Source organism: Chenopodium quinoa, unplaced genomic scaffold, assembly GCF_001683475.1.
Source record: "Chenopodium quinoa cultivar QQ74 unplaced genomic scaffold, ASM168347v1, whole genome shotgun sequence".
In the NCBI taxonomy this organism is placed as follows: domain Eukaryota; kingdom Viridiplantae; phylum Streptophyta; class Magnoliopsida; order Caryophyllales; family Amaranthaceae; genus Chenopodium; species Chenopodium quinoa.
This window is the reverse complement of record NW_018742204.1, coordinates 13,092,593-13,108,282: the sequence shown is the minus strand read 5'-3', so window position 1 is coordinate 13,108,282 and position 15,690 is coordinate 13,092,593.

Below are 15,690 nucleotides of genomic sequence, written 5' to 3'. Positions count from 1 at the left end.
ATACTGATCATAATCACTTTGATCGCGATGATCAGCGAAAAGTTGGGCGAGTAAGCATGCATTAGAAAGAAAGTTTTGAGCACAAGGATTGTAAACAGTAGAAAAACAATACGTCATGTTATATAATAACTGTAAAAATTGCATATATCTTTCACAGTTATTCCAATCATCATCATACAAAGCATTTTGTGGAAATTTTTGGTTGTAAAATAATGTTAACGGGCCCTTGTACTCAATTGCCTTTGTTAACATGTCATAGGTGGAATTCCACCTAGTTGGGCAATCGGTTCTAATTTTTATTACCCTTATCTTTTGTTGTTTTAGAAAACTCTTCCATTCTTGTTATCTCATGTTAGAGCTATTAATAGACATAATAGCATCTCTGATTTTGCTGTAGTATGGGCCAATTGCCCGAACTCCATCCTGTACACATAAGTTAAGTACATGGCAAACACATCTAGTATGAAGAGCTTCACCGTCTAATAGTACATCGGTTAAGTTTTGTTTGATAAGATTAGCTGTGTATGTCATAGAGGTTGCATTATCAAAAGTCATAGACATCATTTTATCTCGAAGGTTGTATTCGTCTATTGCTTGCATTAAATGGTGAGCAATGTTAATGCCGGTGTGTGGGTATTCCAGCATTTTGAAATGTATTATTCTTTTTTGTAACATCCATTGATCATCTACCCAATGGCAAGTCACACATAAATAGTGATATTTATAACCACTATCCCAAGAATCGGCTGTTAAAGATACTCTACAGTTAAGGTTACTCAATTCGGCTTGTAACCGGACTTTGTACTCTAGGAAATTTTTCATTGCTGCGGAACGAACGGTTTTCCTAGAGATTCTTTTATGTTGGGGTTGTAGTGCTTTGTTAATGTAGGTGTTGAATGCGTCACTTTCCGAGAAAAGAAAAGGTTGTTCGGCGTGTACTATCATTTTTCCTAGTTCATCCCTATCCCTCATAGTTGTATGTAAAGCCATATGGATGGAATTGGGAAATTTTGGGCTGGGTTGGATCACTAGCTGGTTTTGCACAAGCTTTCATGTGTCTAGATAAGTGTCCCGTCCCGTTTTTGGTAACTGCCGTGAATACACTATTACATGTTTTACATTTTGCCCATTGTTCACCATCTTTACTTAGGACAAAATAACGCCATACCTCACTCCTTCGGTTTTTCAAAAGTAGCATCTCAGTTTCGGTTAACCATTCATGATGTGTGTATTGGTTAGTAGGGGGACTAGTGGGAGTGGCAGTAGAAGGGGTAGAACCGGAGGGAATTCGGGTACTTTCTTGGCTACCTTGGCTAGAACAATAGTTTTGTTGATTACCGATATAATTAGGTGGAAATTGGTATGGTGGTAGTGGAAATTGGTTTAGTGGTGGTGCTGGAAATCCCGACGTATTATATGGCTCATAGCCCGGGGGGAAGTAAATGGGGTCATTGGTTTGACTCGTAATTTGGGGGCTCGTTGTATTTGGTGGTTCCCTAGAACTACTACTACGGATAAGTCGGCCTTTCCCCCTAGACCTAGATGATGGGTTGTTCGATGCCATAATTAACAATTAATTTTTTAATAAAAAGTGGTTAACTATAATAATAATAATTAATAACAACAATTTTAACAATAAAAATATCAATAATAATAATTAATAACAACAACTATAACAATAACAATAACAACAAAAATAAATAATAACAACAATTGTAACAATAATAATAATTAATAACAACAATTATAACAACAACAATAACAATTAACAACAATAATAATTAAACAAGATTATTCTAATAATAACAATAAAACAATAATAAATTTAAGATTAGTTTAGATCTTACAACCGTGCTTCAACGCTCCACTAATTACGATTACGAACTTTTTAATTTTTTCCGATATTAGGAAAATAATTAGAGAATTTAAGAGAATAATTAGAGAATTTAAGAAAATAAGGATTATTAGAGATTTAGAGAATATAAGAGATAAGAAGAAGAGATTGTGATTTTGTGATTTGGGAATGAAATGGAGGTGAGTATTTATAGAATTTTTGGCAAAAAACTAGCCGTTTATAGCCGTTTAACTAGCCGTTTAACTAGCCGTTGGCCCGCGGGCCGTGCCTGTGGGCCGTGCCTGCGGGCCAGCACGGCGGGCCTTGCCCGTGCTCGTGCCGTGCCGTGCTTGACTTCGGGCCGTGCCGGGCTGCTCCGAACGGCGGGCCGTGCCGGGCGGCACGCGGGCCAACCCGGCCCGTGCCCAGGTTTACTACTAACAATAACAATAACAATAATAATAATAATACTTAAAATCGAAGTATAATTTCACGAATTTTTCGAAATTTAGTTACATAAGCAGTCATCTTTGGCCATGGTCCTTCATCGAATGCTTTCCGAGCAGCAGATACTGCTCTGTTCACATCTTCGGCATCTCCTTCAGCAACATCAACAATCACTTTCCTAGTCCGATTAACAACTAAAACAAAATATCGTTCAAATCTACTCCTATGAAAATGTACTGAAGTCGAAACTCAAAAATACAAATCAAATCGATAATTTCCACCAGAATAAAAACGAGCAAATTTACGATAAAAAAAAATAAAAAAATTCAGAAACGAAGAACTCAAAAAATACACAAATCAGAAACGAAAAACAAAAGCAAAAGCAACACATCATAGTAGCAAGATCTCAAACTAAAATCAAGCTAAAACCTAATTTACACAAAATACAATAAATTACACAAATGAATCTCAAAGAATGTTATACGAAGAAATTAAGTTAAATTTGAACATAAGTACCCAAACCTAGGCCTGCTAATCTCTCTCCTCCTCCTATACTCAACAGTTAACCCAAACCCAAACAATATGCAATATACACTGGAATTCATATCCAACAAGCCACAACCTCAACAAAACCTTCGTTTTCTCTTCGTCGCTTAAGTTCATAACAATAATGTCAACAAATACAAAATTAGAATCGTGAAATTCAAATGGAACAAGCCACAACTAAAATTAAAATCGAAACTCAAAAAATTTGAATTGAAAAATTAGTTTGATTTTAATAAAACTTAGAAAATACAAAATTAAACATAAATATAGAACCACAAAATAACATTATAGCTAAAAAAACAACAATATGAAGAAATTAATTTGAATTTAAAAATAAATTCACGCTAAAATAAAGAAAATTAATCGGATAATGTAAAAATGATATAATTAGCGAAATCAAAATCGATTTACTTACTTGATACTAGATCGTAGACGATAATGATAACGAATTTGATGAAGAATCGAAGCTATTACATCATTGTGATTTTGAAGTAGCATGAAATTAGAAGAAGAATCGAGAAATTTGAAGTAATGGAGCTTTGAACAAGAGAGAGAAAGGAATAAAGTATATAGAGAAAGTTACGGATAAAGGCAATAAAAAGGACGAACATCGCGTGTTTTTTTCCTCTAATCTCAGCCATTGATTTTTGTGGACGGTGGAGATTATATGTTTTCAGTTTTTAATTTAAGCCTTGTTTTTACATGATCCACTCCCTATATATATATATATATATATATATATATATATATATATATATATATATATTTCATAAATTGCTATAGAGTTGTTTCATGGGTAAAATTTTGTGTATGATCGAGAAAAGGGTAATCTAATGAATCAGACGGAAATTTTCTGCATGACTACATTAGATCGATAGCCCCCCTCACCGAAAAAGGTTGTAAATCACAACGATTGGATAGAGGGTATGAAGAATGTACGATTTGCAACAACAACCGTAGTTTTGCTTAGATCAAGTTTAGCCCCAAGTCTTAAGACTTGAATGTGACATCATTTTTGGTGGTCCCCATTGAAAATGATGTCATCAAATTCTTGTTAAGACACACAAATTTAGCACTTTAGCCCTAAGACTTAAATATTTGACATATTATATGTAGAAAAGTGTAAAACAAAAAAAAGGGATAATAAAAATAAAAGTGAAGTGGGTGAAGTGGATCTCGATCTCAAGTCTTAAGTTGAGTCTTGAAATTTCAAGACTCAACTTGAGACTTGCTTGAGATTTTTGAAGAAAAATGGGAAAAGTCTTAAGTATAAATGTTAAGACTCAAAATGATGATGTCACCCCAAGTCTTAAGACTTGGGACTAAACTTGCTCCTATGAAATGTTTTTATTTGATTCAATTATTATGTATTGGTTAAGGGTTTGTTCTCATTGACTGAACTCAGTTGAGCTGAACTGAACTGAAATGAAATGAATATTTTATAAGAGAAGGAAATTAGGAGCTGAACTGAACTGAGCTGAGTTGAACTGAACTGAACTGAATTTCAACGTATGAGAACATACTCTAAATCTAAATCTCTTTGTAGATGTCGTATGACTTTATTTATAAATTAATTTATTTCAAAAAAAAAAGTAATTGTTGAAAGTGCATTACAATGCTGTAGAACTTTAGAAATACACTTTAATTTGAGCGTAAATAAAATTGGCATATAATGTGGGATAGTACAAGCAAATTACTCTCATAGTCTCGTGTCAAACTAAATATATTCACATTAGTTCAAAGAATTGAAACTAACTTAGTAAGTACAGGCAAAGAGATAACAGAGACTTTCTCTCTCTAACCCATCCCTATCCTTCCACCGCCTCCCACCGCCTTCCTTATTCTCAGTTCCTGCTCGCCGGCGACTGGCGCGCTCCGCCTAGCCGTCGCTGGCGAGCCCAGTCCTTCCTTTTTTCGTTATTTTCTGTTTCGTTCTTGTTAGTTGGGTCTCTTGGTGAAGTAAATAAAGGAAGTTGCAGGGAGGTTTAGTTCTTCTCGTTCATCGGAGTTTCGGGGTATCGTCAAGTGATTTAGTTCTATTTAACCAACGAATTGAAGTGCCAAGGCTATTCTTAACGCTGCCGTCGAAAGGAATTTAGTTAATTGTTTTCCCGACGGTAAAGGTGAAGTTAAGAATAGGGTTTCGTCCCTAAATCCAAGGTTTGATTTGGGCAAAGCGGTCTTCTAGCGTTGGCCTTGACGACTGGTTGGGGTTCGTTTTTGCCGGTGAAGTAATTTTGGGTACCTTTGCTTCTTCTTGGTCTCACGAGTCCTTTTGTTAGTGTCTTTGATGTTTTTGTCCTAGTTTGTTGTTTAATTGTTTTGCCTTTGGTTTATTTTTTATTTTTTGTTTTGCTTTAGTGTAATTATGTTGTGCTTGTTTAGGCTGTGTGTTTGGTTGCTTGGATTGTTGTTTTTAAATAACCCTCTTCCTCTGCTTAGTCATGAGTTAGAGTGTCTTAGAGTACTTCTAGTTTTGGAGGTTATCGAAGTGTTATCGTGGTTTTTGGAGCCTACTTTGTGGGTTTTGTGGGTTGTAAAATTAAACGACCCCTTTTTCGTTGGGTGTGTGGTCCTACTTGGAGCCTTGTCAGGGTGTGAAGGTGTTCCCATGATAGTTAATACAGTTCTCCATGGGGGTGAAGTTAATTGCGCAGCTAGATGGTCTTCCCTGCATATGGAGTTTGCAGGAGAAGTGTGGTTTTGGGGGAAGGGTTTGGTTTGTCGTTCGTGTTGCTGGGTTGTGGGATGATATGGGCATTCAGACAATTGCTATCATCCCATTGCTAGTTTGGGTGATGACAAAGTCGGTCATCGATGTTAACCAATATCTTGAAGGAGGCTACCCATCTTTAATGTTGGGGTTTAGCAAAGTCCTCCATTTTCTTGCATTATTTGTCAATAGAGTTGCAAGAAGAAAACCTGCAATTGGATGCACGGTTTCTCATAGAGTCATTAAAGTATATGACTCTATAGGTTTTGTTCCAAGAACCCTAGGATGCAGTTATGTTTTTCGGTCCCTAGGAGTGGAATAGTGTCATAGGTTAGTTCTATAGGTTAGTTCTTCAGCAACAGGGTGCATATTTCGGATTCTTTCGTCTCCCAACAATTTTCATCATGAGTTCCCGTCGCTTTCAATGCCAGCTCGGGTTCTCTTCAAGGTTCGTGCTCTACGCACTTAGTCCATCTCGACTGTCTCAGTTCATTCGGCTTCTCTTGGTCCACGGTTTGGATGTGGTTTGGTCTTTTGGGTCGTCCGGGCTCCGCAGCTCATGGTTTGCTGCACAATCTTTTCAGTATTTTGTTATCTTCGATCTTCCTGCACTAGTTCTTAGTGTGTGTAGGTTTTTGTGTTCATGTATTAGTCTGTTTAGGTTGTAATCTTGTTTTTCTTTAATAGTATCTTTTGTATAAAAAAAAAAAAAAATCTAAATATGTTCATAGATTTTTTAAATAACCTTTAAAAGAACGTACTCTACTTGGTTTCCAAATAGACACATAAATGTTAATACTCCATTGGTAGTTATAGCTAGAGGAGATTTCTTTCCCCCTTTTTGTTCTCTTATTTGTATAATACACACTAAGGACCTGTTCTCATACGTTGAAATTTAGTTCATTTCAGTTCAGTTCAGCTCAACTCCTAATTTCCTTCTCTTATAAAATATTCAGTTCAGTTCAGCTAAGCTCAGTCAATGAGAACAGGCCCTAATACGCGTACCAAAAATATTTCAATAACTAGTACTCATGACGAGATCAAGGTTGATTAAATGGTTAGAGTATCTCCTTCTCAATTCTCACCTCTGTGAGAGGAGTTCGATTCCACTCTAAGTAATAAGGCCCTGTTTACTTTACCTTAAAAAAAATATTAAGTAAAAATAATTTCAATTCAGTAAAATTAATTTCAGTTCAGTAAAAAAAAATTTAGTTTAGTAAAATTTAGTTTTCTTAAAGAAAAATTATAATAGAAAATCAGTAAAAAAATAATTACAGTCAGCAATAATAATTTAAGTTCAGCAAATATAATTTTGTTTCAATAAAAATAATTTAAGTTCAACAAATATAATATTATTTCAATAAAAATAATTTCAATTCAGCAAAAATAAGATGAAGTAAACAGAGTCTAAGTGATAAATGTATCGTGTACATAGTTTGAGTGGGTGTAGATGCACATGTATAATACACATTGTGTATACACTATACATCCACTTGATTAGTTACTCAACTAATAGTTCACAAATATTAATCAACTAATTTTAACTAAGTAATAATCAAATTATACAATTAACTCATAAAATACATAGCAAGTAGCACACTCATGTGATGGTACTTTGTATATAAATTAAAATGGGATCTAAAAACGCGAAAAGCAAACAAGAGCGCCAACCTGGTGGTTATAACGGCTACTTCCACAAACCCATGAAGCAACTCTTAACCGACCACCACACCTTTTCCAGCTTACCTTACTTTTCAGATCCACTCTTTTCCCTATATTTATAACTTCAATTCAATATCATCAATTTGTAATCCGACCCTACTACTTTCTTCTTATTAAAAGTCTCATAATCCCCAAAAATCAACACAAAAAATGCCTAAAAAAACATCCTCTGTTCTTCAGAAAGTCTCAAGCTTTGTGAAATTACCAAAATTGAGAAATCCCATTTCTTTTGATGTAATTTTCTTCGAGAAAAGATCTGGGAAGTTTAAGTTTTATAGGCATTATAATTATAGATTTATTAAAGAATATCAATTCTCTCCTTCAAATGATACTCCTTTGATTTTTACCAATAAAAAGGAGTATTTTAGCAATGTGAGGAGAAACAAGAATGGTTTACAGTCAATGTTATTTATGTGTTTGTGTTTAGGAAAATTTGGTGTTGAAGAAAGAGATGAGGTTTACACATCAATGGAGTTTCTTCCTCCCATTGAATATGGAGTGACAAGTAGCCGCCGCAGCGAGGAGGAAGAGGAGGAGATGTTGGAGATTGGTGATGGTGATGGTGAATATGGTTTATTGTCATCAGTTGATGAAAGAGCTGAGAAATTTATTCAGAAGTTTTATGCACAAATGAAGATGCAAGGTCAAGATTCTAGAAATAATGGTAGTTTGTTGCTTCAGTGATTAGAGGACTAATTTTTGGGGGAGGGAATTATTTTTATTCTATTGTTTTATGATTTGTACGATTTTTGAAGTGTGGGTTTTGAGGTCTTGGTAAATTTATTTATTTATTCATTATTTTCGAGATTGACGTGTTACGATTAAATAAAAAATGCAATCTTTATTTGTTTATTTATTCGTAATTTTTATCTTGAATTACTAATGTAGTTTTGGAGCCACACCCCATTGATATCCTATATCAACCAAATTTTGTTGATATAATGGCAATCTTGTAATATTTGTGAACTTTTTCTGAATTCCACAACTTCACTAGTGGAATGGTGATGTGGACTCCATTTGTCCAAATTTTTAATTAAAACTTGTAACGGTACTTACATTGACGGAAAAGTTAACGCCATCTATTCTAATCTATTGAGTTCCCAGATGGATGAGGAGAGAGAATAACAGGTTGCTGCTCGTCATAAGAGGTAAATATGGTTGTCGGCGGTGGATAATCCTGGACCATCGTCGCTCAAACACTCAAATCAAAATGCAACTTCTATTTTCGTCTCAAATCGTAATAGTATTTCGCTTTAAACATGGAGTGCAGGAGAGAGATTATGCAAAATTTCGACATGGAAGTGTAGATCCTTAGACCCAAAATATCAAGGTAAGAAATTATAGCTGAATAAATATCAAAATTTACAAGTAGGTGCTGAGTTACACTTGGGAAATAAAAATCTCCGGTAGTAGTTGGATTAATAAATTAGAAAACCATTCTAGTATTAATTCCATAATATTACTGATAACCCACATAAATTATGCTCAAATCAATCTGATATCCTCAATTTAATTCGAATGGATAATTCATCATATTACCAAAACAATATGAATTAAGATTGTTGTTACCTATACCACCAACATTCAAATAGGAGTATGATGTTCGATTATAAATTGATTGAGAAGTTACCTGGAACCAGAATGCTCCGCGGGTAAGTCGACTGCAACCCTTATGAATTCATGTCTTCTTCAACCAATTTGTGCCAATCTTCAGCAATTCGTACCGTTATTCAGCCTTCATTCCAATCTTCAATTTTTTTTTGCTAATTAGGAAATCATTTTATCAAAACCGACAATGTTATCCCGTACGAATAATCCCTCCAGCAATTTGGGATTCGATTCCTCGAAATCGACAATGTTCAGCGTACGATGAACCACTCTTTTTTTATCATCAAAAATCCGACATTTCTGTCTACACATTAATGACCATTGTTGCAGACTTGCAGTAGAGAGTAGAGAGAGAATACTCCACTCATTAGTGACCATCGTATCGAGGAGAGAGAAACAAACGTTAACAGCGGTTGACGTCCACCACAAACCAAAACGGAGGACATATAACAGTATATCATTTATATTCCAATCTTATCCTTACTTTAATGATTGATTAGACGAAAAAGCCCTTATATCAACGCGCTTTTTTGATATAGGATATCAATATGTATTTGCTCGTAGTTTTGTTATGCATTTGCTAATACATACGAAGTAATAAATATAAAAATATTAAAAAATACATGAAAGAGAGAGAAAGGAGGAGAGAAATAGGTAAGTGGGACCACTTTTAAGAGTAACTCCAATGGTTGTAGCTAGGGACTTGCTTGCAATTTTAAATAGTCCCTAACTACTAGCTTGACCATTGGAGTAAAAATATGTAATTAGCTTAGTCAAGCAAATTAGCTTTGCAAAGCTAATTTGCTTAAAAAAAACTTGCCAAAAAGAAAATGTTAAAAGTCAATTAGTAATTAAATATAAAAATAATAAATTGATAATTTAAATAGTAAACTAATAGCTAGCCATTGGGGATCAAACTAGCTACAAACATAATTAGCTTGAAAACTTATTTGGAATGACAAGCTAATTTTACAATTAGCTTGCCATTGGAGTTGCTCTAATTATACCACTGAAAGCTTATATAATACCATTGTCTATTTAGTGATATTATTCCTACACGTAATTAGTACCACTAAATGCATATATAGCACCAATGCATACATATATTGTACCACTGTACGTCAGGGGCGGACCTATTAAGCCCTTATGGTGAGCAACTGCAGCCCCTTAAATATATATATATATATGTATATATATATGTATATATATATATGTATATATATAAATCAAGTCCATAAGCCCAAGTAAGTTAAAAAAATAAATAAGCCCAAAAAATTGGACTCCCATTCTAAATGTGTATGTTACATTAACTAGTAACAAGTAGTGACACCTCATTTCTCCTAAATGTTCACCTGATTGGGGAATATAAAAAGCAATATTTAATTTTTTAAATTTTACAGTCACCCTTTTCACAAAACACTTACCTAATCTTCTCTCTCCAACTCAAATGCCTCAACACTTGCTCAAATGCCCAATTGCCCAAATTTACTGAGTACTGACTAGTACTACTGCCGCCCAACCCAACCCCACCGCAACTGCATTTGCCGACCTGATTTTGCTAATTTGCTGCCGGAAAAGTTCGTCACCACTTCTGAGATCCGACTTCGTTCAAATTTTCCAAGTCTACTGTCTACACTTGAAGAATTTTTCCTTATTGTATAAATTTAGATATTTCTTGCCTTCACTTTAGCTGTGTGAATTTTACAACATTATAATTTAATTTATTGTGTGTTTAATCAATATTCAAGATTTAATTTTTACTTTATAGAATTAATTTGTGTATTTGATTGATTCGGATTGTAGATTTTAACTTTAGAGTACTAATTAGACTACTAAAGTAACTATGCGAGTGATTAACTTAGGTAATTGATTGACTTTGGATTAGATTTACATAAAATTGAATGATTTTCTTATTCTAAATTCTAATACTGTGCAATTGCCAATTGTGCAAATGTGACTGATTTTTTTATTCATCAGTTTGTTTCTGATACCGTGTAATTCTCGGTGATGTATCTTTGACATTTCTTTACTTTGTTGTTCGTACATTGGTATGATTAAGTTAAAAGTATATTTTGGACCCCCGTTTATAAATTCCTGATCATCCAATGGTAGTATTAATCACCCAATGGTCTTACTCTTAATTCAGAATATGCATATACGTGTAATTACATTCTTATCCATTGTCTACATTTCTCTATGCATTGAAGGAGTTATGTCTTCGTCGTGTGCAATTACTAGATATATAAATGGATCAAATTATGGAGATTATTAAGTTCGTACTTTTGGGTCGTCATTTTGCCATAGCTAGAGGTACTAACGATCTTTGGACTAGTAAAATAGCCCAAAGCCGAATTGGACGGATCCTATAAGGTCACACAAAGGGGCTAGATCGAGCATTAGAGGACGAGGCCCATCATGGGCCTCATCACTCTAGGTGCCCGGCCATGTAGGGGAATTAAGAGGTTTTTGGTCTTCGTGCTCTAGTCTAATTATAATGAGATTATAAATAGACTATGTGCCTAGGTTTGCAAACACAGAAGAAGAAGGAATTAACTGATCAATGTGATCAAACCCTAATTAGCAAATATGAAACTCAACCCTCTCATAGTCCTCTCTTTCACACGGCTCTCTCCTCCTCCTCATTGGCGCCGGTGGTGTGTCGTGGTGGTGGTGGTGGTGGTTCGTGCGGTGGTAAGTTGTCCATAAAGGTGGTGATCGCGGTTTTCCTCAATCACTCGACCAATCTAGTATTGGTGGACGTCTCGTTCGAATCTCGTGGACTAAGTAGAGGAGCAACGCTTGGGGCTCTATTCTCTCCCTGATTTTCCTGTCGAATAGCTTTGTGGAATTCACGCGTCAAAGGTATGATTATGTGTCTTGTGTGTTATGCATGTGATTCTTGGGATTGATACTTGTTTGAATATGATTCATATTATTTCCGCTGCGTAGTACCTATAAACTCCTACAGTGGTATCAGTTAGCCTCTTGCATGAACGCGCTAGATCATAATAATACGATTATTTGATGTCCATGATAATTTTATAATCAATTAAGAGGGAGAAATTAATTTAATTATGGTTCAATTATTATATTTAATGTGATTAAACTTTTGGAATTGATTAAATGTGATTTAATTATGCTCAAAATAACCATAATTAAATTAAACTAATAGCTCCCCCAAGCCAAGCTTGGGACTAGTAACCAATGGGGCAAAATAGGCTTGTAATATGGCTAATAAACAATAAAAAGTCAAGGCAACAACATGGGTAGCAAGAAGGGAACAAATGTATCTACAATCATCTGGAGGCCACCTAAAAGAATGAACGTCATCGTCCTCCACAATGTGCATAATAATGAGCCATATAAACATTACTCAAAGTTGCAAACCAATACTCAAATTCATTAACATACCAGGAACTATGGAACTATCATACATTCCTAACCAAATCAACTAGTCAAGCACTATATTCACAAATAGTTGGCAAAATTGACGCATGTTTAGGAATCCAAACAATTAAACTTCAAATCATGACCAACAAATCCACAATGCTCATTATCAATAACCAAGAATCAAAACAAATTTTCTCAAGTAAGGGGCACAGGGAAGCATGAGTTACAATTCATTGGAACGTATTTTTGGATTTTTTACTTTTCAAAATTTTTTGTATTTTTTCATAAAGGAAAGCAATAAAATCTACACTAGGAAAGCAATAAATAGAGAAGAGAAAAAGAAAGTTACCATATATACAAGAAATCTCCCCCCAAGCCAAATCAAGCAATGCCCTCATTGACTTAAGAGGGTAGCTAGGAGGAGCTACTCCTCATCGTCATCCATCCTCTCATATCCTCCTCCATAGCTCGAGCCGGCACCACCCTGGCTTGGTCTAGCACCACCATAACCCAAACCACATGCAAAGTAGTTAGGGTTCACATTCCCCCCATACCCCCAAAAGGAGCGTCACCCCCATATCCATGGACTGAAGAGTAGTCCACATAAGTACCATACGCACCGGGGTGAGAATACCCTCCTTGGGGGGTATTTGGAGCTTTCTCTCTCTAAGGGTTTGAAGGAAGTATGAGAGAAAGTGGGAGAAAATAGGTGGAAAATATAGAGGAAGGTGTGAGGATTAAGAATATGTAAGAAATTTGAGGTTTTAATGGGTGAAATTGAGGAGATCTTGGATTGAAGGTGTAGTTGAAGGTTTGAAAATGGAGGTTTTAGAGAGAGAAAGTGTGAAGAAGAAAGAAGAAGTAAGGAAGAAAAAGAAAAGAGAAAGGGAGAAGGGGGTTTAAAACCCCGGATAGAAATACTCGCCCGATCGGGTGAAAGTAGTTCTAGGAAATTTGTAAAGTGCACGCCCGATCGGGCGCGAACTCGAATCTGGAAATCGCCCTTTGCTCGCCCGATATTTCTTTTTGTGGCGCTCGATTACAATAAAATTCCGCCCGATCGGGCAAAATTTCCCTCGATTTCTTCCTTAACTTGCGCGCCCGATCGGGACTCCTTGCCCGATCGGGCGAAATTAAGTTCCGATAAAATCAATGTTGCGCGCCCGATAGGGCGTCCTTGCCCGATCGAGCGAAATTAAGCTCGAATGTGAACCTTAGGTTCGCGCCCGATCGGGCGGACCTAGCCCGATCGGGCCCGCACCCAAGTCCGGAACTTCTCTTTCTTTGCCCTTTTTCTCTTGAAACCTCCGTACTATGTGATCTAAAACCTGTACAAAACACTCATAAAAGGTAAAATTCACTCTCCTCACCTCTCTAACAAAAAGTAAAAATTAAAAAAAAAAAAGAAAATATTAGTCTAGAAAGCAAGTAATACGGGTTGTCTCCCGCAAAGCGCTGGTTTATCTAGGTCACGCACGACCTTTTTACCAAGTACAATAACTAGGACCCTTGGCCTAAGGCTTGATCGGGCGGTTTCTCACCCGTTCTAGCGGTGTTTTGGCTGCGACGCGGCTTCCTGACACACCCTGTGGGGCGCCAATTCACTTTGTCTGGTGGATCCTCCTTGACTTGGACTGGGAGGTCTTCAATGCTATGCACCAAAGATTCTTCTTTGATCGAGGATTGCTTCAAATTGTCTTTTCTTTCAACACTTGCAACTCGATCTGGCGGAACACTTACCGTAGGCTTAAATCGCACAACTTGCTTGATCGGTTCCACCTTTTCATCCTCGAAACCAAGGCCAACGGTGTAAAGTGCTCTTTCAATTGCATCAACTTCCTTCTGCCATTTGTCTATCTCATCTGAAAGGGATGCAACATAAGATACCGCCTCCAAGGGATCTTTTTCAAGTGCTTGGGGCTTGTTAGAATAATTCTCAACCACATTAACACTAAAACATTTCTCCTCAGTCATGGAGCTTTTAGGGGTATTATTAAGATTGGAAACAATTTTATCATCCCCTACTGATAGTGTTAACTTACCACTTCTCACATCTATGATTGCTCCTGCAGTGTTAAGGAATGGTCTACCCAAAATAATTGGGGTTTGCATATCCTCAGCCATATCAAGAACAACAAAATCAACAGGTACATAAAATTTACCTACTCTAACGGGGACATCCTCTAAAATACCTAAGGGGTACTTGAAAGAACGGTCGGCCATTTGTAGAGTTATATTGGTAGCTTTTAATTTACCCATATTCAACTTGGAACACACATATAATGGCATGACACTAACGCTAGCACCCAAATCACACAATGCATTATCAATCAATAGATTGCCTATGTGACAAGGGATAGAAAAACTACCCGGATCTTTTAATTTAGGTGGAGACTTATTCTGAAGTACGGCACTACACTCTGCAGTGAAAGCTACCGTCTCTAACTCACTAACAGACCTTTTCCTTATCAATATTTCTTTCATAAATTTTGCATATGAAGGAATTTGTGTGATTAATTCAGTGAAGGGAACTGTTACCTTTAAATCTTTTACCATCTCCAGGAACTTACCAAACTGCTTATCCAAATTTGTCTTCAAGTGACGATTGGGGAATGGAAGTTTGATAATTGGCTTTTGAGCATTGTTGTTCTTATCTGGAGTAGCCACCTTCTCTGGAGTCGTACCATGCAATGTAGAATTAGATGTATTAGTACTATGCTTTAGCCTTGCAGGGCTATTAACTACGTTATTTGGTTTAACGGAATCAAGATTAGCATTATTTAATAAAACAGGTTCATCAACTCTGGGCATAGGGGGCCCTTCGTAGTTTGAACCACTCCTTAGAGTAATTTCATAGGCTTGATCCGTAGGCCTGGTCGGCTGTGCCGGCAGAGCTCCCTGTTGGCGGGCTTGTAGAGTAGCGGAAAGTTGCGCAATTTGATTATCTACAATTTTATTGTGCACTAGAATTTGGTCAATTTGCGCATCTCTACTGTCCATGTGCTTTTGCATATTAACCAACATTGCTCTAATTTCCACCAGAGAAGGGTCAGAAGATGAGGAGGTTTGTTGTGGTTGGTTTTTCTGGCCAGCATTGGGATGGTAATATTTCTGCTGCTGTTGTTGTGGCGCCTGTGGTTCTTGTGGTGGTGGATTTTGAACATTAGTACTCCGGTATGAAAGGTACGGATGATTCCGATACCCAGGATTGTAGGTGTTGGAGTATGGGTTATTCTGCCTATAAGCTTGAAAGGCATTAACTTGCTCCACGGAACTCCTGCAATCTTGTTCCCAATGACCTATAATACCACAATTTCCACAGAAAGCCTCATTAGAATTATTATTAATTGCAGATACATTAGCTACATTGGCAGTGCTAAGATTTTCTAATTTTTGGCAGATAGAGGTCAGTTGAGCTTGCAAAAAGGAT